The sequence below is a fragment of the Eptatretus burgeri genome, chromosome 8 (genome assembly GCF_056783735.1).
Source record: "Eptatretus burgeri isolate ZD-2024b chromosome 8, Ebu_testis_v1, whole genome shotgun sequence".
Lineage (NCBI taxonomy): Eukaryota > Metazoa > Chordata > Myxini > Myxiniformes > Myxinidae > Eptatretus > Eptatretus burgeri.
Genome location: NC_140968.1, coordinates 82,260,172 through 82,285,346, shown reverse-complemented (window position 1 = coordinate 82,285,346; position 25,175 = coordinate 82,260,172). Strand labels below are relative to the sequence as shown.

Below are 25,175 nucleotides of genomic sequence, written 5' to 3'. Positions count from 1 at the left end.
TGCATTTTGACTGTTTGGCTGTATATATGTGCTTTCCGTGTGCCGGGAAATAAATGTGCTTTGTGTGAACTGTTTTCCCGTTTCGCTTCGTCTTTTCTTTATTGACCCTCCATCCTGCTTCATGTAAAGGGTTCATAGTGGGCTTACGACACCCGGTAATTAATCGGAACCATCGAGGCCGACGATAACACCGCTCGGTTATCACTGTAGCACGGAATGGACCACTTAAGCGGTTCGTGTCCGGAGTCGGCCTGTGGCATGGTACGATCACCCGGTAAACAATCCACGCAGATACTTAGGTAGATCGAATTTGGCGAGCAACCCTATCCTGCGCGGATGGGCAATTGGCACGGTCGTGGTGGGGTTAAACCCCCACCCGTGACTAGCTCCCGGCATTGTTCCGAGAGGGTCATGACTGAATTGTCCGTCTGGTGGGCGACGCGGTCGCGATTCGAGTGACGCGATTCGAGTGACGTGGCCGTCCGCACGCCGGTGGGCGCGAATTCGCAATAATACATATACATATATATATATATATATATATATATATATATATATATATATATATATATATATATATATATATATATATATATATATATATATATATATATATATACCAAGTCGAAAACACCAGGGGGTTGACTCAGCCAGCCATCCTTCCAAGGTCGGTGAAATGAGTACCAGTTGTACTAGGCCCGGTGTATGCCCCGGTTAGAATATGTGTACCATATCCCTGTGTGTCGTAAGAGGCGACCAGGGTTGCGTCAGGAAGGGCATCCGGCGTAAAAACCTATGCCAAATCATTATGCGGACAACAAAACGAATTTCCATACCGGATCGGTCGAGGCCCGGGTTACCAACGACCTCCACCGGTACCGGTGGTTAGCAGGGTACCAGTGGAAATTGTGCTACTGCTGGGCGAAGGAGGAGAAGGAGACGGGGAAGGCGAGTCCGGAGGCAGTGGGAGAGGGGGAAGATTAGAAGTGTGCAGGTGAGAGTTGGAACTCTGAGTGTTGTGACGATGACTGGCAAAGGGCGAGAGTTGGCTGATATGATGGAGAGAAGAAAGGTGGACATACTGTGTGTAAAGAGACCAAGTGGATGGGGAGTAAGGCGAGGAGCATTGGAGGTGGTTTCAAACTGTTGTACCATGGTGTGGATGGAAGGAGAAATGGTGTCGGGGTAATCCTGAAGGAAGATTATGTCAAGAGGGTATTGGAGGTGAGGAGAGTGTCTGACCGAGTGATGAGTGTGAAGTTGGAAATTGAAGGGGTGATGATGAATGTCATCAGTGCATATGCCCCGCATATGGGGTGTGAGATGGAGTATAAAGAAGATTTCTGGAGTGAGTTAGATGAAGTGGTGGAGAGTGTATCCAAGGATGAAAGAGTGGTGATTGGAGCAGATTTCAATGGGCATGTTGGGGACGGGAATAAGAGGATGAGGAGGTGATGGGTAGGTACAGTCTCAACAAGAGAAATGTGGAATGGCAAATGGTGGTAGAGTTTGCAAAAAGAATGGAAATGGCAGTGGTAAATACGTATTTCAAGAAGAAGGAGGAACACAGGGTGACATACAAGAGTGGAGGAAAGTGCACACAGGTGGATTACATCTTAAGTAGGAGATGCAACCTGAAAGAGATTAGTTACTGTAAGGTGGTGGCAGGGGAGAGTGTAGCTCGACAGCATCGATTGGTGGTCTGTAGGATGACTTTAGAGGTGAGGTTGAGGAAGAGAGTGAGGGCTGAACCAAGGACCAGATGGTGGAAGCTGAAGGAGGAAGACTGTTGCATGAAATTTAGGGAGGTGAGACAGGCGTTGGATGGTGGTAAAAATGGGTGGGATGATTGGGCAACTCCAGCAGAAGTGGTGAGGGAGATAGCTAGGAAGGTACTTGGTGTGACATCTGGAGAGAGGAAGGAAGATAAGGAGACTTGGTGGTGGAACGAGGAAGTACAGGAAAGTATAAGGAAGAAGAGGTTGGCGAAAAGGAAGTGGAATAGTCAGAGAGATGAAGAAAGTAGGCAGGAGTACAAGGAGTGGCGGCGAAAGGCAAAAAGAGAGGTGGCAAAGGCCAAGGAAAAGGTATATGACGAGCTGTATGAGAAGTTGGATACAAAAGAAGGGGAAAAGGATTTGTACCGATTGGCAAGACACCATGAAGTTGTGGGAAAGAGGAGTGGAAGCTCGGTTGAGAAGAGAGGTGACGATCTGTGAGCAGCAATATGGGTTTATTCCAGGAAAGAACACCACTGATGCAATGTTTGCTTTGAGAATGTTGATGGAGAAGTTTCGGGAAGGCCAGAAGGAGTTCCATTGTGTGTTTGTGGATTTAGAGAAAGCTTATGATAGGGTGCCAAGAGAGGAGTTGTGGCATTGTATGAGTAAGTCGGGAGTGGTGGAGAAGTATGTGAGGATTGTGCAGGATATGTATGAGGACAGTGTGACAGCGGTGAAGTGTGCGGTAGGAAGGACGGACCGGTTTAAGGTCAAAGTGGGATTGCACCAAGGATCGACTCTGAGCCCTTTCCTGTTTGCAATGGTGATGGACAGGTTGACGGACAAGATCAGACTGGAGTCTCCATGGACTATGATGTTCGCGGATGACATCATGATCTGTAGGGAGAGTAGGGAGCAGGCCGAGGTGAGCCTCGAGAGATGGAGGTACGCACTGGAGAGAAGGGGAATGATAGTCAGTCGGAGTAAGACGGAGTACATGTGCGTAAATGAGAGGGAGGGTGGTGGTATGGTGCGGTTGCAAGGAGTTGAGGTGGGGAAGGTGGATGGGTTTAAATACTTGGGATCAACTGTCAAAAGTAACGGAAAGTGTGGGAGAGAAGTGAAAAAGAGAGTGCAGGCAGGATGGAGTGGGTGGAGAAGAGTTGCAGGAGTGATTTGTGACAGAAGGGTAGCTGCAAGAGTGAAGGGGAAAGTATATAAGACGGTAGTGAGACCAGTTATGTTGTATGGTTTGGAGGCGATGGCACTTACAAAAAGACAGGAAGCGGAGCTGGAGGTGGCAGAGTTAAAGATGCTGCGATTCTCGTTGGGAGTGACGAGGATGGATAGGATAAGAAATGAGTATATTCGAGGGACAGCGCAGGTAGGACGGTTTGGAGACAAAGTGAGAGAGGCGAGATTGAGATGGTTTGGACATGTGCACAGGAGGGAAGCGGAGTATATCGGGAGAAGGATGTTGAAGATGGAGCCGCCAGACAGGAGGAGAAGAGGAAGGCCAAAGAAGAGGTTCATGGATACGGTGAGGGCGGACATGCGGGTGGTTGGAGTGTCAATGGAAGATGTGGAGGATAGAGCGAAATGGAGATGGTTGATCCGCTGTGGCGACCCCTAACGGGAGCTAGCCGAAAGAAGAAGAAGATATCTTCTTCTTCTTCTTTCGGCTGCTAACGTTAGGGGTCGCCACAGCGGATCATCCGTATGATCCGCATCGTGATTTGGCACATGTTTTATGCCGGATGCCCTTCCTGACGCAACCCTGGTCGCCTCTTACGACACAGGGATATGGTACACCTATTTTAACCAGGGTATACACCGGCCCAGTATACTGGTACTCATTTCGCCGACCTCGGAAGGATGATAGGCTGAGTCAAACCCCTGGTGTATTAATTCAGTGGCCCAACGGGGCTTGAACTCAGGACCTTTTGGATCCCAAGCCGCTGCCCTAACCACTGCGCCAACACCAGGCTATATGTATATGTATGTATATATATATATATATATATATATATATATATATATATATATATATATATATATATATATACATATACATATATATATATATATATATATATATATATATATACACATGTATATATATATATATATATAGCCTGGTGTTGGCGCAGTGGTTCTGGCAGTGTCTTGGGATCCAAAAGGTCCTGAGTTCAAGCCCCGTTGGGCCACTGAATTAATACACCAGGGGGTTGACTCAGCCTGTCATCCTTCCGAGGTCAGCGAAATAAGTACCAGTATACTGGGCCGGTGTATACCTCGGTTAAAATAGGTGTACCATATCCCTGTGTCGTAAGAGGCAACCAGGGTTGCGTCAGGAAGGGCATCCGGCGTAAAAACATGTGCCAAATCAGAATGCGGATCATACGGATGATCCGCTGTGGCGACCCCGAACGGGAGCAGCTGAAAGAAGAAGAAGAAGAAGAAGAAGAAGAAGAAGAAGAAGAAGAAGAAGAAGAAGAAGAAGAAGAAGAAGAAGAAGAAGAAGAAGAAGAAGAAGAAGAAGAAGAAGACATATACATACATATACATATTGTTATGGTTCTTGGAACCGTACGCATACAACATACAGGTGTCCCAAATCAGTTATGCCATTAAGTATATGTGTAGACAGAACCCCTCCTTGTGTGTAGTTGGGAATCGAAGGGGTGCATTGCGATGTTTTTTTTAGTTAGTGCAATAAATCTTTATATCCCATCCTCCATTGCGATCCACGGTACCCGAGCGCTTGCAGCCTTGGGTTCGCTGGCAACAACGTACCATGGTCCACCTGTTGTCTCTGGAGGCTCGTTTTTCCGAGACAGAATCTTCGCTGCTGCAGTTCCTATTTGGCTTCTCCAAGTGCTCCAACTCTTTATTGACCAGTCCACACGCGTGGAGTGGGCGGGCCTCGCCGGTGCCTAACCGAGGCCCCACCTAGAAAGGGTAGACCCATGGGAGCCCCTTCCAATCAGGGCGGACAGTGATGCCAGTTTTGACCAAGGCCCCGCCCCACTGAGGGAGGTATATAAACCACGACATCATCCTCAGTCTTGAGTTATTTGGGGGTCGTTCGTTCTGTGCTTGGAGGCCGGAGTTGGTTGGAAAACAAAGGGGTTCCCGCTGCTTGGCTCCGCTCACATCTCGCCCTGTCGGCCCAACTACTAGTCCTGGCCCACTGAGCTTCTCCACGGACCCGAACTCCACATGGGCGGCTGTGGACCTGACTGCACAACCGTTGGCAGGTGCCACACCATGGAGCATTCCTTTCCCCGAGACTCAGGTACTCAAAAGAAATACGACCTCAGCCCGCCTCCCTCCCTGGCTGCAAAAGTCCTTTGCCTTCAACTGGGTTTATTTTGTCTGAGTGTGTGTCTGAGTGTGTGGTGCCAGTCTAATAAGTAGAAACTGTATAAGTGTCTTTGATCATTGTAAATCTTGCTTGTATAATTCCCGCGTAAGTCTGCTCTGTGTCTTCTTTTGTAAGTTGCTGTAAATTGTCACACTACATCTTTCTTTCCCCTACATAAACCCCAATAAGCCTGTTTCTGTGCCACATAAATTTCCTCCTTTATTATAAATAAATTACTGTAGAAATGTTCCCAGTTAGTTTCCGTCCTTTTTTTCATTGGTCCAGCATGGTTCAGATCTGAGTTTTAGCCGGGTCTTTGTTCCCATTGATCTGCTCATCCGAGCCGGCACGGCTTTGGCAGTTCCGCTCGACTACACCCGAACTGGAGTTGGTAGTCGGTAGAGTGACCCGGTTTGAGCAAGATGTGCCAAGGGCATTGTTCCCCGGTAGACGACACCGCATGGTTAATTAGGTAAATTGGTTCTAAACAAAAATTCCCTACGCTACACGGTGGAGGTATTGGCTCCACGGTCGGTTAAGCGACCCGCTGCCTCACGGAGTTATCCGTGAGCGACGGCCTACAATTCTGGGAGCTTGGTGGGAGACGACGTAACTCCCCCCACCTAGTGGTCGTTCTCCCCACCGGTCCCCGCTCCGCAACAATACATACATATATATATATATATATATATATATATATATATATATATATATATATATATATATTTATATATATATATATATATATATATATATATACAGTATGTGTGTGTGTGTGTATATATATATATATATATATATATATATATATATATATATATATATATATATATATTTATATATTCACATGCAAACCCAAGCAGTGGCTTTCTGAAAGCAGTGGCACTTTTATTGCTGCAAATTCCATCTGCTCTTCATGCATTCATACACACATCCAGAATATATGAAGTGAATATTGAATTTCACATTGACAGATATAAATATTCATCTGCCAAGTTCAAAGAGGATGGCGATAGACTAATTCGAAGAAAAGCTCCATGTTTTTGTTTTGCAAATAGCATCCAATGTCATGCCTTCAGAGCGAGCTTGAAGTATTCAGCACTAACAGTACAATGAAATGGAATCACAATGATATTGTGATCTGCATATCAGCCTGGTGTTGGCGCAGTGGTTCGGGCAGCGGCTTGGGATCCAAAAGGTCCTGAGTTCAAGCCCCGTTGATCCACTGAATTAATACACCAGGGGGTTGACTCAGCCTGTCATCCTTCCGAGGTCGGCGAAATGAGTACCAGTATACTGGGCCGGTGTATACCCCGGTTAAAGTCGGTGTACCACATCCCTGTGTCATAAGAGGCGACCAGGGTTGCGTCAGGAAGGGCATCCGGCGTAAAACATGTGCCAAATCACTATGCGGATCATACGGATGATCCGCTGTGGCGACCCCTATCGGGAGCAGCCAAAAGAAGAAGAAGATTGTGATCTGCATATCTTTCAAGAGGATGAACAGAAGAGAGCATATGTAACTTGTTGCAATGAAAGTGCCACTGTATTTCAGAAAGGAACTGCTTGGATTTGCATATCAATGTGAAAGATCCCAAAGTTCCTTTCACAAACAGTAGACCAATGTGTTCTCTTACCTTGGTTTTTGCACCGGCATCTACAGCATTTCTGGATTTCATCATCATCACGACCTGTGTTCCATGCTTTGTGTTTTGGAGAGTGATGTAGAGAGAACATGTCTATGGCGAAACTGCATGATCATTCAACTATTTTCCTGTTTTTGAAGCCAATTGCCTTCTTTTTGGAGGGAGATTTTAACTCATTGTTTCAATGGAGTACCATGGCAATGAAATAACTGACAAAATACTGCACTGGAGTATCAGGAGGAATAAACAGACAAAGATGGAGTCATCAGGAGGAACCTGGATAGGATTCGGGTTTCGGCTGCTTCTCCTCCAGCTACAAACCCATCCAGGTGCATCCAAGTGAACCCCACAACAACTATTTGCAAGATTCACCCCTTCATAGGCAAAGAAAAAGAAAGAGAGAGAGAGAGATGGAGAACAGATAGAAAGAATGACAGTTGTTTTCTCAGATTCTGTCCTGTTCTAAATGGTTGACCTGTACTTGGTTCTAATTTTGTTCAGCAAGTTATATCTTTTCTGAGTTGCAGCAATATCACTGATGCGGTACTTCTGCATATCAAGGCTAGAATATAACTTTGATCTGAGTATACAGCATACAATGATCTATTTTCTGATTGCTTGACTTTTTCGGTCCCTTTCATCCAAACTTGCACCAAACACAATGTAAACCCTTCCTCCACCCATTTTTTTAATCCTGTTTTTGGGGGTTTTTTGTCAAACCTTGTCTCCACACACATTTGGTTATTGATCTTTAGACAAGTCTAATGGAAAGGACGAGAACAAGTCTGGAGCCAAACAGCAATACTTGACCCCTGCCCAACACTCTCTTTCATCCTCCCTCCACCCAAATTTGCTGCTTTTGCTTTGATGAAAGGATAACGTGGGATAACACTTGAAATTCCAGCCACACTTCTTTTCTGACAGGAGTATAATAATCTAATCAACTTTTACTTGATAAAATCCATTGTTTACTTCTGAGAGCTGTATCAGCCTCATTTCTCTCAATTTATGGTGATGATGGTTGTTGAGTCCATAGTTTTGACAGTGTTAGGCACTCAAGACAAGTCATGAACCTTTCCATAGCTGAGAAATAATTATAAACAGGTTGCCAAACCACCGTAGGGTGCAGGACTTTCCACTATAGGACATGGGAATCAAACACACACCAGTAACAATTTAATTATTTTAATCTTCCATGACAAAGCTGAGTCCTCTGTGCCTGTTACTCTTGCAATGCTGACGGTTTATATTCTACCGTCTCCTTTATGGTATTGCACCATCTTCCCTTTTCTTGTTCTGTCCCTCCCTTCTCCTCTCCTCCCCCACAAGATGTCTGCATGCAGGGTGCACGTAGTCTACCAGGAACCCACTTCAGATTAAGCTTCCAAAATACAGGTTGACTGCTCACCAACTTTAATTTGTTCCATTTTTCTCTCACTTGTGGAACCAACTTCTTCAGTCTGTTCAATCCCCTTCTTTTCTCCAGGGCTTCACAGCTGTTCACCACCACCTCAGGTCATACCCCATCCACACCCATGATCTTTTCTAACTTCATTGACCCTGTCCAAGCAAACTGCTTAATTTCCAGGTTATTGTGTGTTCTCCCTTCTTGCTCACCCTATTTTTCGTTTGATGTTCCATTTTTGTTTCATCCCCAGTTTTCCCTTTCACTTATTTTCATGGTTGAGATTGTATCTCGCTAGTTCACCCCGTGTCCTCCTGCTCTCCCCTTTGACCTCATGTATCCACATGCCAATTCCACCTCCAAGTGTCCCTCCACCTTGCTGTTACTCTGTTTCTACTCTTTCCATTATGGAATTATTTTTACCTGCACTTTGTTCACCACTCTGTTTGTCTGTTTGTTTGTTTGTCTGTGAGCAGGATGTATCAAAACGTTTAGGACTGATTTGGAAGAAATTTGGTGGACAGGTTGGGTGTGTGACAAGGACAAACTGATTCGATTTTGGTGAAGATCTGGATTTGGATCGAGCCATCAGTGGGATACAAAACGCAAACTGTTCAGTGTGGCGGAGATATGTGCTCCGGTGAATGCCATTCTCGTTAACCTCCGCCATCGAAGATGGACGGAGGTTACTGTTTTCACCCCTGTCTGTTTGTTTGTTTGTTTGTTTGTTTGTTTGTTTGTTTGTTTGTGAACAGTATTACGGAAAAACTCCTGGACGGATTTCAACGAAGCTTGGTGGGGGATTAGGTATAGTCCAAGGATCATGCCATTAGATTTTGGACTTGGTCCAAAATCCAATATGGCCGCTATGGTGGCCATTTTGAAAAAATATTTGAATTTTTGTTTTTGCATTTCTGCATGTTTTAAGTGATTTTCAACCAAAAATAAATAAATTTGTTAGAGAGAAAAAAAAACAAAATTTTGCAACTTTTTTCTAAAAAATTTCGATTTTATTTGAAAAATATTTGATATATATATATTTTTTTTGCATTTCTACATGTTTTAAGTGATTTCCAACCCCCCAAAAAATTTGTTAGAGAAAAAAAACATTTTTGCACCTTTTTTTTCAAAAAAATTTCGATTTTATATTTTTGGCATTTCTACATGCACGTCGATCTAGTTTAGTTTATTCAATCGTGGTTCAGGAGAGTCTGATCCGTTTTGACCTACAATGAATAGGATATCAGGTTCACTTAAGTGACCCAGCAGTATTGGCGGCGGAGGTTTTGCACTCTACCGAGTGCTCCCCCTCTAGTTCTGTTATGTTCTGCTCCATTCTGTGTTCAAGCTCTTTCACGAGCCTCAACCTTGTAAAGAAAGAAAGAGACATTGCAACAAGTCTTTGCCCATCCCACCACAATTCGGTTTGAGTTACACTGGTCAAACTAATAATGTTTGTCATGAGAATTGAGTGAGATTAGCAAGAAATAGATAAAATGATGTTTTATTATTTTATCTTTGAATAATCTCTTGTGAGCCTAAATATATTTTTTCATAAAATGGGAATGTCTAAAGGTTGTTGTCAGGAATTTAGCTTATTATGTCATCAGACTTGATCTATTTATACATTCTGTTGGTCATCTTACTCTGTGAGAGCATTGTGATGCATTCACTTCCTGGGCTTACAGCACAGTGTCATCTCTGCTTAAATTTTATACCCACGGCATTGTATTTTTGTTTGTCTCGGCCTTCTGTTGTGTTATGCTGATAATGGCCAGCCCTTTAAATGAAACATGGTTCGGCATTCAAATTAACTCAAAGGAAGCATTTTTTCAGAAATTAATACTAATACATTGTCATCGCTGGCAAGTGAAAACTCAGATTCTCTCTACATGACATTTTTTTCATTTCTACCTTCTTATGAATCGAGCAAATTTTTTTTTTAATCTCTCTCATCCTGCTGCCCAGTTGTTGTTTCCCCCCCCCCCTCTGTCCTTCTCGATATCCTGATTACCAGTAATAGGCATCCACAATCAACCTTGACCATGTTGTGGAACATTGGCCGAGGCCCTTGCATGAATGAGATGAAAAAGGACACCACTGAAAGTTCCGGTCAACACAAAGTTCAGGATAATATTGTTGTGGTTGACGAAATTCACAAACCACCATTCAGGTCCCTTAGGTGAGATATCTCTGTAAGTATATGTGTAGTTAGGCCCAAACCCGTTGTTTCGAGGGAATAAATGTCATTCATTCGGGCTGCGACCCCTCTAGATAGCCGTTTTTCTTTTACTATCTTTATTTTGGACCAGCCGCCATTACTACCACCACCAACCACGTCTCAACAGCCATCACACAACAACCACCAACCGCAACGCCGCTTCACAACAACAGCCACGACCTTTACCGTCACAACTCGCCCTCGCAACCATCGCATCACCGTCATTCCCACGCCGCTTGTGGGCACCGATACTGGACTCGTGCAGGGCGCGCACCGAGCAGGGGTGCAAAAGCGCCGGCCTTTCCAAAGAAAACGGATCAAAAACGACTCACGCCCACTTCTGTTCCGTCCTATCGGCGAGCTGGGGCGATTTGGCCCCGCCTTCAGGTACGTTGGAGTGTGGTCGCTATATGCAAATTCATGGATCAAAAAGCATTCACGCCCACTTTTCCTCGGTCCAATGGTGAGCCAGTTAGAGGTGAAGGGTCGGAGGTAAAGGGTCGAAGGTGAAGGGGCGAAGCCACGGGGCATATAAACGACCGCGTTCGTCAGTCAGGGAGTTGTCGGTGGAGCTGGGAAGAAGTGGTAGTAGTCAGAGTGAAGAGGACGGAGCTGTGGAGAGGTGGCGGCGGCGAAGGCGGTCGAGGGGGTGCTCGTGTCGGAGTCGGGGAGCTGCGGAGGGAGAGGCCGGTGGCGCGACCGAGGTCGTGGTGGAGACGCTCGTTGCGGGACCCGAGACAGGGAGATATCCTCCATCCCCCGAGCATCAACAACCCCCTCCTGTTTCCCCTCGCGCTGAGATAGTGCGAGAAGGGGGCCCCGTCCCCACCCCATACCAGGCAGTCCCAGCGAGGCCCGCGGGGTCGGGGCGCCAGCGCCATTTCGCGGCTCATCACCAGACGGGTAGGCCCGACGCGGTCTCGGCCCCAGGCCCGCCTCATCCTTGAGGGTGGTCCTTTTCTTTTGCTTTGGGTATATGTGTTGTCGGCGCCGTCTGTGAAGTAAAACTGCATAAGTGTTGCCGTGTGCTCGCGTAGTCGGTTAGATCTGCATTGTTGCATTTGCTTTTTGTGCATTATTGTGTGTTTCTTCTTCTTTTACATTTGCTTTTGGTGTAATTGTATATGTGTGCTTTCCGTTCACCGCGAAATAAATGTGCTTTATGTTGAACTGTTTTCCCGTTTCGCTTCGTCTTTTCCTTTATTGTATCTCCATCTTACTTCACGTAAAGGGTTGGTCGTGGGCTAAAACGCCCGATAATTAATCGAACCGTCGAGGTCGACGATAACACCGCTCGGTTATCCCGATAGTACGGAACGGGTCGCTTAAAGTGGCCCGTGTCCGAAGTCGACCTGCGGCGAGGTGCGATCGCCCAGTCTACCCTCCGTGTGGGTACTTAGGTAGGTCGAATTTGGCGAGCAACCCTATCCCACGCGGGGGCCGATTGGCACGATCGTGGTGAGGCCGAAAGGTCCACCCGTGACTAGTTCCCGGCGTTAGTCCGAGAGGGTCACGACGGGATTGTCCGTCCGGTGGGCGACGTGCCGCGATTCGAGTTACGTGGCCGTTCGCACGCCGGCGGGCGCGAATCCGCAACAATATTTTAGTGCTCATTATCTAATATGGTGTCTGTTGTGCGACACCGCTGGCATGCCACAGAGAGATGGTGAAAGCATGATCTTGTCAAGCTTGAGCTGAGAAAAGCTTTCAAAGAAATAGAGCCCAAGTGCTTTCATTTCTCATTAAATTGTTTCCTGGGAATTCCTGGAAAATTGCGAAAATTGATTCGGGATTCCTGCCTTTTTCCGTTTTTTTTCCGGTTCGGGCTTGAAAAATTTGGCTCGAACCATCTCAAGTGGCAAATGAAGATGTGCTTGTGCTTGTCGAGTGTGCTTTGTGCACCTCCTTTCCTGAAAGACTTATCAACTTGTATTTTCTGCCTTCAAAACCAGATGACAACCAAATTGACTTCATAAGAAATGTGTGCAATGGTAAAAACTACCATTCATTCAAAATGTAATGATGATTGGATGGAAAAAAGCATGCAGGTGGTGTTCCAAAAAAAAAAAAAAATCTGTTTTCTGCAGGAACTTTTTTTCCTTCCACCCTCACCTTTTCACTTTTATTTGCTTTTAAGTTTGTTTTCTCCGCAACCACTTGAGCGACTGACACAAAACTTTCAAGATAGGAGCACCTCCCCATGGATAACAAAAGTTACATGATTAGTGGTGATTATTGGATTGAAAATGCGGCCGGCATTCCACAAAGTCTGTTTTCTGTCGACAGGGGTTGCAGGGTGTTTCACGTATGAGGAATAAACGGTCTCAATGTCGCTTAGCTCAGCCTTGGCCAGATCATTCGTACCTTTTTTCTGTTAATTTCCCTTTCTGTTAAGTCTTTACGGATATTTTGACACAATTACCAGTGAGTGTACTTTGTGACACTAAAATTTGATTTTTTTCCGTTTATATCTTTCTCACAAAGAGCACACATTGTTTTCTACAAATTGCACTTGATTTGTTTTGCCCTTTGTTCGTCCTAAAAAAAGTGTATCTGATTATTTTTGTTTATCGAAGAAATTCAAGAAAGAGAATCATAATGTATACAGTTTGGCCAATTTAATGTTTGTTTGTTTGTTTGTGTTTTTCCCAAACTTTGGCTGAAACGCAATCCCACCCTGTCATCTTTAAGTCCCGCCACTCCTCATCCTTCTGAGAACATCATTCTCTTTCTCAGAATTCCATTCTCTTCTAAATGCACATTCACCTGTTGTCTAGAGATGAAGGACCACACAGCGTATAAAACAGGTGCTTCAAAATAATTTTTGTTGTTTGTTAAGAGGTAAAAATATACATTTGAAAACATCTTTTTTTGTGTGTCGTATTCTATTTTGTTGCAAGCGTGGTTTTTGTGGCATTGTATGACAAATGAGATATTCTAGGTAAGATGGAGACAACTGAAATAAATATTAATGGTTGGTTGAGTCACTTACTTTATGTACCTCCCTCACATAGAACATTAGCTATGTGTGGGGAAATAAATATCAAGCTGTATTCCATTGAGGGAATTGGAATAGTTGCTGGAGTGAGAGAATTTCTGGTTGCTTGAGTTAATTATATGCTTCAGAGTTATTCAAGGATATACAAGGAACTTTTCGTGCAGGATGAGGTCATTCGGTCCATCATGCCTGTGCTGCACCAACCCCAGAAACCATCACCCATCTGCACTTAAGCTACCTGCAAGTCCTGCAAATATCCTTGTACCACTCTATCTCCAATGTTTCGAGCGACCTATATAATTCCAAACTTAAACATATCCATTGTTTCTGCTGCCACTATCTTTTTAGAGAGACCCTTCCATGCATTAACCACTCTCTGACTGAAATAGTTCTGCCTTATTACTCTCCTAACTCTCATCTTCTTTACTTTCAGGCGATGGGCCCTGGTCCTCCCACTGTGTCTGTTCTATGGAAAAAAAACTCTTCTATACATATTTTGTCTCTACCCCTATGCTGATTCTCTTGAGTACTTCATCCCAGATATTACTTCTCCTTGATTCAGAGTGCCATACACTGATACGAAATATGTTTTTGTCTCATGATGATAAAAGAAAGAAGTGGAGTTTGATTCCATCCATCCATTGGGACCATATTCTGTAAAGAGCATTGGTGCTGCCTCAGCAGTCTCCTGGGATATTGGGCACAATCCTGGACAGGTTGCCACTCCAACACAGGATACCAGCAAGCTGGTACTCATTTTGCCGACCTTGGAGGATGACAGGCAGGGTCAACCCCACCTAGTATTAATTCAACAGCTGAGCGGGATTTGAACTCAAGACCCGAGGATGGAGTTTGATTGAAGCTGAAAGAAGAGAACAAGATGAAGAAAGCCAAATGACAAATGCAGTCCAACAAAGGCAGCAGGATCCTTAGGTGCATTTGGACCAGATGGCAGGGAGAAAATTATTACAGTTAAATATTCTGAAGATGGACGCTGCACAGATGAGTTTTGTGACTTCTCCCCATTGAGATAGAAAGAAGAGGATAACTGTTCCCCTTTATGCAGTGATAGGAACACTCAAACATATGTTGGCAAGCTGTTCAGTGTAATTATTCAATCAGAATTGCATTTTCAACATAGTAAGGTTCTGTGCGTCCGAAGGATTACTGTTTGCTAAGTTAATAACAAGAGTGGGGGAGAAAAACAAGAGAATAATTGGGTTCATCACAAGAACATTTGTCATCTTCGGAATGGTGAACCACCTGGGCACTTTTCATGTCAAGAGTGGACTCTTATAACTGTAACCTAGAAAGCTGATGGTGAAAGCATACTTGTGGTGCAGGATGGCTTTGACTTGGTTTCAACGTCTGCGTACTAGTTTTTATCAATGTGGTTGGTCTGACGAGCTTTATGCAGTGGAATGTGGATATTGAGTTCTTGGTGCACACTCAGTGGTTTGATTTTTGAATGATGTTGAGGAAAATATCTCGTGAGAGACACATGACAGAAGTCCAGTGAATGAGCTGGCAGATAAATCAGCCCGAGCATCTACTTGGATATGTACAACGAGATATGGCATTTAATTGTAATCCTATGTCTGTCTTCCATTTGCAACTTTGATTTTGCTTCTATTCAATACCTTTTATTTTTCTGAATGTTATTATCGACATCATTGGTTGTTGTGCTTTTTAATTACCGCTGCCCCCGAAGGAGGTTATGTTTTCACTCCTGTTTGTCTGTCTGTTTGTTTGTTTGCAGGATATCTTAAAAAGTTGTTTGGGATCTGGATGAAATTTTGTGGACAGGTTGGGTGTGTGACAAGGACGAACTGATTACATTCTGGTGAAGATCGGAATACGAAATTTTTTTAACTCGTTCTTCATAATTCAGAGATCGGGCCAAAAACGATATGTAGCATGATATTTCAATAACTTGCTGACGCATTCGGATATAACTTGGAGGGGGATTTGAGTAGGTGACAAGAACAAGCCAACTGGATTTTGCATAATGTTTAGGATGCAGATCCGGTCCAGTGGGATACAAAACGTAAACTGTTCATCCTGGAGGAGATATTTACTCTACTGAGTGGTATTGACTGAAGGGGATGTGAAACTTTTGCAATGTGTGTGTCTGTGTGTGTATTCACGACTACATATATATATATATATATATATATATATATATATATATATATATATATATATATACATACATATATATATATATATATATATATATATATATATATATATATATATATTGTTGTGGTTACCAAATTCGCAAACCACCATTCAGGCCCCTTAGGTGAGGTATCTCGGTAAGTGCATGTGTAGTTAGGCCCAAACCCGTTGTCTAGTGGGAATACATGTCATTTATGCGAGCTGCGACTCTTCAGGATAGCCGTTTTTCTTTTACTATCTTTATTTTGGACCAACCGCCATGATTACCACCACAACCACAACATCAACCACCAACCACAACGCCGCTTCACCACAACCGCCACGACCTTCACGTCACACCTCGCAGCCGTCGCATCGCCACCGTTCTTGCGCCGCCTGTGGGTACCGGTGTTGGACTCGTGCAGGGCGCGCGCCGAACAGCGTGTACAAAATCACGGATTTTGTGCTTCAAAAACGGATCAAAAACGACACACGCCCACTTTTTGCCGTCCAATCGGTGAGCGAGGGGCGATTTGGCCCCGCCTCCAGGACGATCGATATATGCAAAATTATGGATCAAAAAGCCTTCACGCCCACTTTTTCTTGGGCCAATGGGGAGAGAGGTGAAAGGTCAAAGGGAGGGGGTCAAAGGCGAAGCTACGGGGGGATAAAAGGACCGTGTTCGTCAGTCAGAGTGGAGTCGGAGAGTCGGTCGGAGAGTCAAGAAGAGGAGAGTCGGAGAGTCCAGAAGCGGAGGGTCGGAGGGTGGAGAGTCGAAGAGTCCAGAGGCAGAGAGTAAGAGAGTCGGAGAGTCGGTCGGAGAGTCAAGAAGAGGAGAGTCGGAGAGTAGGAGAAGAGAGTCCAAAGAAGAGTCGAGAGTCGGAGAGTCCAGAGGCGGAGAGTAGGAGAGTCGGAAGCAGAGGGTCAAGACTTCGCGGGCGGTGGAGCTGCTCGTCGTGTGCGTTGGAGTCGGAACGGAGGGGACGGAGTTGTGGAAAGGCGGCGACACCAGACGAGGGGGTGCTCGCGTCGTGCAGGAAGCTGCACCCGAGGGAGGCCGACAGCGCGACCTGGCCGAGGTGGAGACGCACACCAGGGATAATAAAGATCCTCTATACCCCGAGCATCAGCAACCCCCTCCTGTTTCCCCCCGCGCTGAGATAGTGCGACCAAGGGGGCCCCTTTTCCACCCCCTACCAGACACTCCGCGAGGCCCGCGGGTTGGGGCGCCATCGCCGCTCCGCGTCTCATCACCAGACGGGTAGGTGCGACCCGGTCTCGGCCTCAGGCCCGCCTCATCCTTGAGGGTATTCTTTCCTTGGTTTTGGGTATGTGTTGTCGGCGCCGTCTGTGAGGTAGAATTGTATAAGTGTTGCCGTGTGCTCGGTAGTCGGTATTAGCTCTGCATTGTTTTCGCTTTTATATTTGCTTTTTGTGTAAATGGAATTGTGTTTTTTCTGTGTGCTTTTGGTGGAATTGTATATGTGTGCTTCCCGTGTGCCGCGAATAAATGTGCTTTTGTGTTGAACTGTTTCCCGCTTCGCTTCGTCATTTCTCCCATTGAATCCTCATCTTGCTTCACGTAAAGGGTTGGTAGTGGGCTGAATACGCCCGATAATTAATCGTACCGTCGAGGTCGACGATAACACCGCTCGGTTATTCTGATAGTACGGAACGGGTCGCTTAAGTGGCCCGTGTCCGAAGTCGACCTGCGGCGAGGTGCGATCGCCCGGTCTACCCTCCGCGTGGGTACTTAGGTAGGTCGAATTTGGCGAGCAACCCTATCCCACGCGGGGGCTGATTGGCTCGATCGCGGTGAGACCGAAAGGTCCACCCGTGACTGGTTCCCGGCGTTAGTCCGAGAGGGTCACGACTGGATTGTCCGTCCGGTGGGCGACGTGCCGCGATTCGAGTTACGTGGCCGTCGCACGCCGGCGGGCGCGAATCCGCAACAATATATATATATATATATATATATATATATATATATATATATATATATATATATATATATATATATATATATATATATACATACATATATATTCGCTTTAAAAATGCTTTTCTCTGCAACAACCTGTCTGATCAATGTAAAGCTTTAAACATAGGAGCGACTCCCCATGGAGAACATTTCATTGCTAACTCTCTCGTAATTGGTCACATGGTATGGTAGCCATTTTGGATTTCAGCAAAAAATTTGTCATCATTTTCTCCAAAACCGCTCAGTGAAAAAAATTGAAATTTGCCATATTTCATCAACTCTCAATGGGGTGGTTGAGCGATATTGAGCGATATGATGACGTCATCGGTGAAGTGATATTCCTGTCATAATTGGTTGAATTGAACTTGTTTTTTACGAAAAATCTGACTCTTCATATGCCTGATACATGACTGGATGCGAGTGAATATCTTCATTTATGACATTCATAACCCATGCCAAGAAATTATGTGACATAATAGGGTGCATGGATGATATGGGTATATGGACCATAATTGTAGCGTGTTCAGTTAACCATGGCATTTTTGTTCAGCATGAACGTGCGAGGTGAGACGATACACTCTACGAGTGCTGTTATAATTACCTCCACCACCGGAGGTGAAGGAGGTTATGTTTTCACCCCTTTCTGTCTGTTTGTTTGTTTGTTTGCAGGATATCTCAAAAAGTTGTGGACGGATTCGGACAAATCGTGGTGGACACGTTAGGTGTGTGAAAATAAAGAATTGATTCAATTTTTGTGAAGATCTGAATCCGGATCCGGATCTGATAATTTTTTTAAGTGATTCTTCACCATTGAGAAATAGGACTAATCTAATCAATAGCATGATATCTCGAAAAGTTGTAGACAGATTCGGATGAAACTTGGTGGGCAGGTTGGGTGTGTGGCAAGGATGAAGTGATTCGATTTTGGTGAAGATCCGAATCCGGATCTGGATACGGGATTTATTTAATTTCTTAAGTGATTCTTCACCATTTTGAGATAGGTCCAAAAACGATATATAGCACAATATCTCAAAAATGTGTTGGGCCCAATATGTTCTCATGGATCAAGCATTGCGTGGTGGAGGTATGCGCTCTACCAGGTGACTTTCTAGTTTGTTCTGTGATCATTTTTTTTTAACACTACTTTTCTTTTATAATACGAGTTCCCTTACCAAGAACTACAATGCAGGAGGTAGGCCATTGGGCCCAGCAATCCTGTGCAGTAGTTGCCAACCTATGGTTCTTTGTCCATGCTCCATCCTTTTTAAATACTGAACATCAAGCAAGGAAGCAGCATGCACCATTTTAAAAGCGTTTGTTATGATTCAGCTGGAATTCGAACCGCTGACCTCCCAGACTCAGAGCTGATGCACTATCCATTACGCCACCAAACATGAAAATTATGAAACAAGAGCCTTTAAAAAATGATCCTGGCTATTATTTTTTACTGATATTTATTGTTTATTTTAGATTTTTTTTTTTTGTGTTCATTTTGCATTTTTCCTGTCGTAAATTTTTCTCAAACAATGACATCATTTCTACAGAGCCCACTCATGTGACGTCCAATTATCGCTTCAACTGCTACTTTGCGAAGGAGCTTGACAAGAAATAGTGGTTTGGCTGCATGTTACTGTATGGATGGCTGTCGGTGTGCAGCAGCATGAGCTTCCGTGAACATACTGAATAGTTAGAAATTCTCACCTTGAAGGGTTGAAACTAAATGATGATCATGTTCTGGCAACTCCAGAAAATCCCAAATTGCAGACACCTGTTTTTTTTTATATACTCATTCTTCACCCTCTCTTCATGAAATTAACTGCAATCCATTGCATGGCAAGATCACACTGATGAGCAACATAAACCTTCCACAAGGCTGCAATAGAGCACATTTGATAAATTCAACCTTGACAACTGCTTCCAGAAAAAGAAAGAAAATTTATATGGTCACTCTCAAATCCTTGGTCCTTCATTATACAAATTTCATACAATTTGCATCAGGTTGCATGCAGAGCAAGTTCAACTCTCCTGAAAAACAATACTCTGCAAAAGCATCCAGTTAGCATATGATGTTTCAGTCCTCTCTCTCACCTGTCCATCCACAACACTGGAGTTATCACCTCTAAAAGCTGACACCATGAGCTAAAGGCATGTTGCTTGTTCCAGGAGCTTATTTTGAGTACTTGCTCAAATTAGCAATAACAGGGACATCCTCTCTTACAACTTTGCCAGAACTCCCCATCAAACAATAATTTTGATGCAAGTTTGACATCAAACAGTAATTTTGATTTTAAAAAATCCCATTTTGCAATGCTTGTTCGTCTTCCATTATTAATCGTTCTTTTTTTTTTTCAACTTCTGTACAAATTCATCCCACCTCCTTAAATTTACTTCCTTCTAACTCCTTCCCTGTTATACCCCCTCCTCACTCCTCCCATCTTGCCCCCCCCCCATCCTACCTCCTCTCTTAGCATCTCTCCACTGCCCTCTGCCTTATGAACAGTTTCCCCTCTGGTATTCCAAACTGTGTGATTTTCAAACATCTGTGGTCTCTGTTCCAACCTAACAAATGTCGCACACTTCTCAATATCTCAAACACGCTCTCTCTTTCCTCTCATTACACCTCCCCCTCTTCCCACGCTCTCAAATCTTGTTCTTCCCCCGACCACTCCCATCTTTACCATCCCACAACCCAGTCTCATCCTTCCCCTCTCACCACCCCTCCCTTATACCTCCTCACCCATGACTGTGCTTGCTCTCACCATCTCCCCCTCCCTCTCCAAGCTTCCATCACCCTTCCCTCTCAATTCAGCCACCTCCTCCCTCTTCAAAGCAAACTTTCCTCTCTTCCCCCGAAGCTTCCCCCTCACCTTTCTCAAAAGCTCCCTCCTCACCCTTCTCCTTTTATTCTTCCCTCTCACTCTCCTCCCCTTCAAATCTCCCCTCACTTCCCCCTCTTCCCACCACCGCAAATCTCATCACACCTCCCCCTCTTCTCACCTCCTCAATTTTTTTCCCTCTGCCACCCAATACCATCTTCACAATACCTTTACACAGTCTTATCCTTCCCCTCTCACCACATCTCCCTTCTCCCTCCTCCCCCATGACTGTGCCTGCTCTCATCGTCTCCCCTCCCTCTCAAACCTTCCCTCTCACCCCTCCCTCTCAGTTCAGCTACCTCCTCCCTCTTGAAAGCAAACTTCTCTCTCCTCCCCCTCCAAGCTTCCCACTCACCTTTCTCAAAAGCTCCACCAGCACCTTTCTCTCTCAATTCCCTCCCTGCCCTCCCCTTCAAATCTCCCCCTCACTCCCCTCCTGACCCCACCCTCTCTCTCGTCCATCTCATTCCTCCTCCTCCTCCAATCTTCCACTTCCCTTTTCCCCCTCTCTTATTACTCCCCACTGCAACTCATCCCTTCACCACATAGCACTTTGTCCTCCTCCCTATCTGACACTCTCCCCTAGGTCTTCTGCAATCTCCTATACACTGTCAACAACTCTCCCGACCTCCACTCTCCTGGGTGCTTTGGGGGGTCCTGAAGAGTTGTGGAGCGCCTTCAAGACCACCGTCCTTGATGTTGCCGGTGGATGTCTTGGAACTCACCGCAGGGCAAAGAAGAATTTTGTCTCTCGAGGGACACTGGATACCATTGATCAGAGTCGCAGGGCCAGGCTGAATGGCAGAGCTGAGCTGTTCAGGGAGCTGAGGCGTAAAACTGTACGTGCACTGAGGGTGGACAAGGAGGCCTATGTGCGAGGAATCTGTGAGGGGGTAGAGCATCACCTGGGGACAGGTGATTCTCGTCCCGCTTACAGGGGAATTCGCGCATTACGTTCATCCAAGCCCATCCCTCGGAGCACTGCAGTTCGAGCAGAGAGTGGTAGGCTCTTGACAGAAGAGTCTGAAGTGAAGGTCCGCTGGGCCGGTTACTTTGAGCGGTTGTACCAGGCTGATCCCCCAGCTGTCGAGTTGGACGTCAAGGGTCTTACAATCCCTGTTGTTGACCCTCAAATCAACTGTGGTCCACCTTCGCTTGTGGAAACATGGGCTGCGGTGAACCAGTTGAAACGGGGCAAAGCTCCAGGGATCTGTGGCATCCATGCCGAACTTCTCAAGGCTGGTGGAAATGCTGCACTCGTGTCGTCGCATGCAGTTTTGTGCTCTGCCTGGAACACAGGCATCATCCCAACTGACTGGAAGAGGGGCCTTGTTGTCCCTCTCTGGAAAGGGAAGGGTGATCGCCAAGACTGCAACAACTACCGAGGGGTGACGCTGCTCTCAGTGCCGGGCAAGGTCTTTGCTCGGATAATTCTTGATAGGGTTCGCCACCATCTGCTTGAGCACCAGCGTCCAGAGCAGTCAGGCTTTACACCAAAGAGGTCAACGATTGACCGTATCCTTGCACTTCGTGTCCTCACCGAACGCAGACGAGAGTTTCGGCAGGGGCTGCTTGCAGCCTATGTTGATCTCTGTAAAGCGTTCGATTCAGTGAATCGGGATGTCCTCTGGAGGATTCTTGGTCTTCGTGGGGTGCCACGAAAACTGATCGATCTGATGTCTGAACTCTACTCTGGTACTGAGAGTGCTGTGAAGTGTGGTGGTACCACCTCTGACTTATTTCCAGTTGTTACTGGAGTTCGTCAGGGGTGTGTACTGGCCCCCACACTTTTCAGCATTTGTATGGACTGGATTTTAGGGAGGATGTCGGAGAGATCAAGTTGCGGTGCATCGTTTGGGAATGTCAAGATCTCGGACCTTGATTTTGCAGACGATGCAGTCATCTTTGCGGAGACTTTAGACATCCTTTTGGGGGCCCTCGAGATGCTGAATGAGGAGTCGGAGCCGCTGGGATTACGGGTTTCTTGGGTCAAAACTAAGATCCAGGCTTTCGGTGACATCTTGGATGCTGCTGCCTGTCTGTGTCTGTTTGTGGTGAGGATGTTGAGATCGTGGAGAGATTCACTTACCTTGGCACTGATATTCATGTCTCTGCTGGCTGCGAGTCAGAGGTCAATAGACGTCTGGGTCGGGCCTGTGGAGTCATGGATTCACTGGATCATGGGGTGTGGCGCTGCCGGTACCTGTGCGGGAGGACGAAAGTCCGAGTCTTCAGGTCCTTGGTACTTCCAGTCTTGCTCTATGGGTGCGAGACTTGGACTCTGACCAAGGATCTGAGACGGAGACTTAATTCCTTTGGTACCAGGTGTCTTCGGAGAATCCTTGGCTATCGCTGGTTGGATTTTGTATCCAACGAGCGGTTGCTGAGAGAGACTCGGATGAGATTTGTTACCTGCATAGTCCGTGAGCGTCAGTTGTGGCTGTATGGACATGTGGCTCGTTTTCCTGACGCTGATCCTGCTCACCAGATTCTCTCAGCGAGGGAGTCTCATGAGTGGAGGAGGCCAGTGGGCCGACCACGTGCCTCATGGTTGCAGCAGGTTGACCATCATCTCAAGGAGATGGGGATGGGCCTGGCATCTGCCTGGGGAATGGCCAGACAGAGGCCCCTGGAGTACCGGCGGAAAGTGGACGCAGCGACGCGCTGTTCTGGCACATGCTCCCATACCTGACCTGAACTTGTATTCAGACCATGTCACTCTATCCTGGACATGCTGCTTCTGCTTTCCCAACAATGGAGGGGGGTCCTAAATGGCAAACATGAGATCAGAGCCATCTCCCTCGACATATCGTGAGCTTTTGATATGGTCTGGCGTCCTGCACTGCTCACCAAACTCACTCCTTATGATATCCAAGGCAATCTCCACTCAAGGCTTGCGGACTTCCTCTCCTGTTGCAGTCAATGCATGGTTCCTAATGGCTCTCTATCTCTCTCTTCTCCTCTTCCTGTCCAGGCTGGAGTTCCTCAAGGCAATGTTCTAGGCCCTGTGCTTTTTCTGCTTTTCACCAATGATCTCTTTGCTGTTGACTCCACCCTCTGCTGTACCATCTTTCATCCCTCTGATCAGTTGGCAGCAGCCTCTTCACTCTCTTTACACCTGCATAAAATCACAAGCTGGTCAAACACTTGGAATACATCTTTCAATCTTGACAAATCTCACACTTTCACTATGTCTCTCCATAAGGACCATCTGGAACCCCCCCCCCCAATCTACTTTCTCACCAATCCCCTTGAATAAGTCCTTTCACTCAAGCTTTTGGGCCTTACTATCTGCCATGATCTTTTCCAGGAAAGCCACATCTCCAAGCTGACCTCCAAAGCCAGTCGTCAACTGGGCATCCTCCATCATGCAAAGTCCTTCCTTGGCACACCTGAGCTTCTCACCACTTACAAAGCCTTCATCCACAGCCTGATGGAGTGCTGCTCTCCCTTCTGGGGTGGTGCTGCTGCCTCACACCGACCTCAGCTTCTTGATGTGTAAACAAAGACTTTCAGGATCATTGATATCTCCCGTTCGAAGCTGTGTCTTTGGGTCTCATTCTCCCCACAGGCAGGTCAGTGGTCTTTCTGTCTTCTACTGTCTCATTTCTGGCCTTGCCCCCCACCCTCTCCCCTCCCCCCCCCGCTACTCTCTGCTCTGCCTGTGCTCTGTCCCCCCTACATTTCAGCAGGGTTTTCAAGGTTCACCAAAAACCCCCTTCTGGTGAAACTGGCAAAATCAAGAATCACTGCTCACATTCACTCCTTCATTCATCTTTTTCCCTCCTGTGGGACAATCTCCCACACTCTTTTCAATCCCACTCCTCCCTCCGGGTCTTCAAAACAGCTTTTCACTACCACCGTCTCATATCTTCCCCCATCCAAAATCTTGATCTTTTCCAACCCTGTTAATCCACCTCCTCCAAATTCCCTGTTTTCCTTCCTGAAAGTTCCTGCAATACCATCTTGTTTTCCCGTGTACCCCTACCTGTTGACCAAATGGGATGTTTTTTTCATTAGAATCAGTTTATGCTAAGAATGGGTGGAGGAGAGAGAGAAAATAAATACGACTGCTCAAATTTATTATTATCTAAAAGGAGCATGGTCTCGGCATGCCTGCGTCCGTCCATCCCTGCCTGCATGCGTGCATGCATCTGTCCGGCCATCAACAATTGTCCTGTGTGGGGATACCACAAATCAGGCCCAATCAAAAAAAACAGTATGATATAGTTGAGTAAGGTTGGATAGATGGGCTGGTTTCAATTTACATTGAAACAAACACTCTTCCTCCTTCATCTTATTCTTTGCTTCTAATAATGGTGAGTCTCAATCAATCCGGTTTCTCATATCAATTAAAAGCTAGTTATATTCAATACTTTAAAAAAAAAAAAAACATTTCCATTTTATTCATATCGCCCTATCAAACAGCATTTCTAATTTTCCACTGCCTTTTAAAGCATCACAAAGCAGGTCACTCTACTTGCAGCACAGGTGAGAAAAGGATACAAACCAAAAAGCAGCTGATATTCAATAATTTATTTGCACGATTTTTAAAAGGTTTAATTTAGTTTTTATTTGTTTTCTCTGGAAGCGACAGGTCTTACGACAGCGACAGGACAGGTATTAGCGTCATGGTTACGGTGGCAGGCTTTGGATCCTAGGGTCATGAGTTCAAATCCTGTTCAGCTGTTGAATTAATACCAGGTGGGGTTAACTCGGCCTGTCATCCCTCCGAGGTTAGCAAAATGAGGGCTAGCATGCTGGTGTCCTGCGTCGGAGTGGCGACCCGTCCAGGATTGC

General features: G+C 45.7%; 1 protein-coding gene across 3 annotated transcripts in view; it reads left to right on the top strand.

The window, feature by feature from the left end:
• Nucleotides 1-25,175, top strand: part of LOC147022160 (solute carrier family 15 member 2-like) — a 315,727-nt gene that overhangs the window by 284,373 nt on the left and 6,179 nt on the right. Inside the window, exon 21 of one of the 3 annotated variants that reach the window (XR_015061088.1) lies at nt 18,169-18,221. The exons of the other annotated variants lie outside the window; for them this stretch is intronic. The gene's annotated coding sequence lies outside the window, so the exon portion shown is untranslated. The remainder of the gene's footprint in view (nt 1-18,168; nt 18,222-25,175) is intronic. 3 annotated transcript variants of the gene reach the window in all.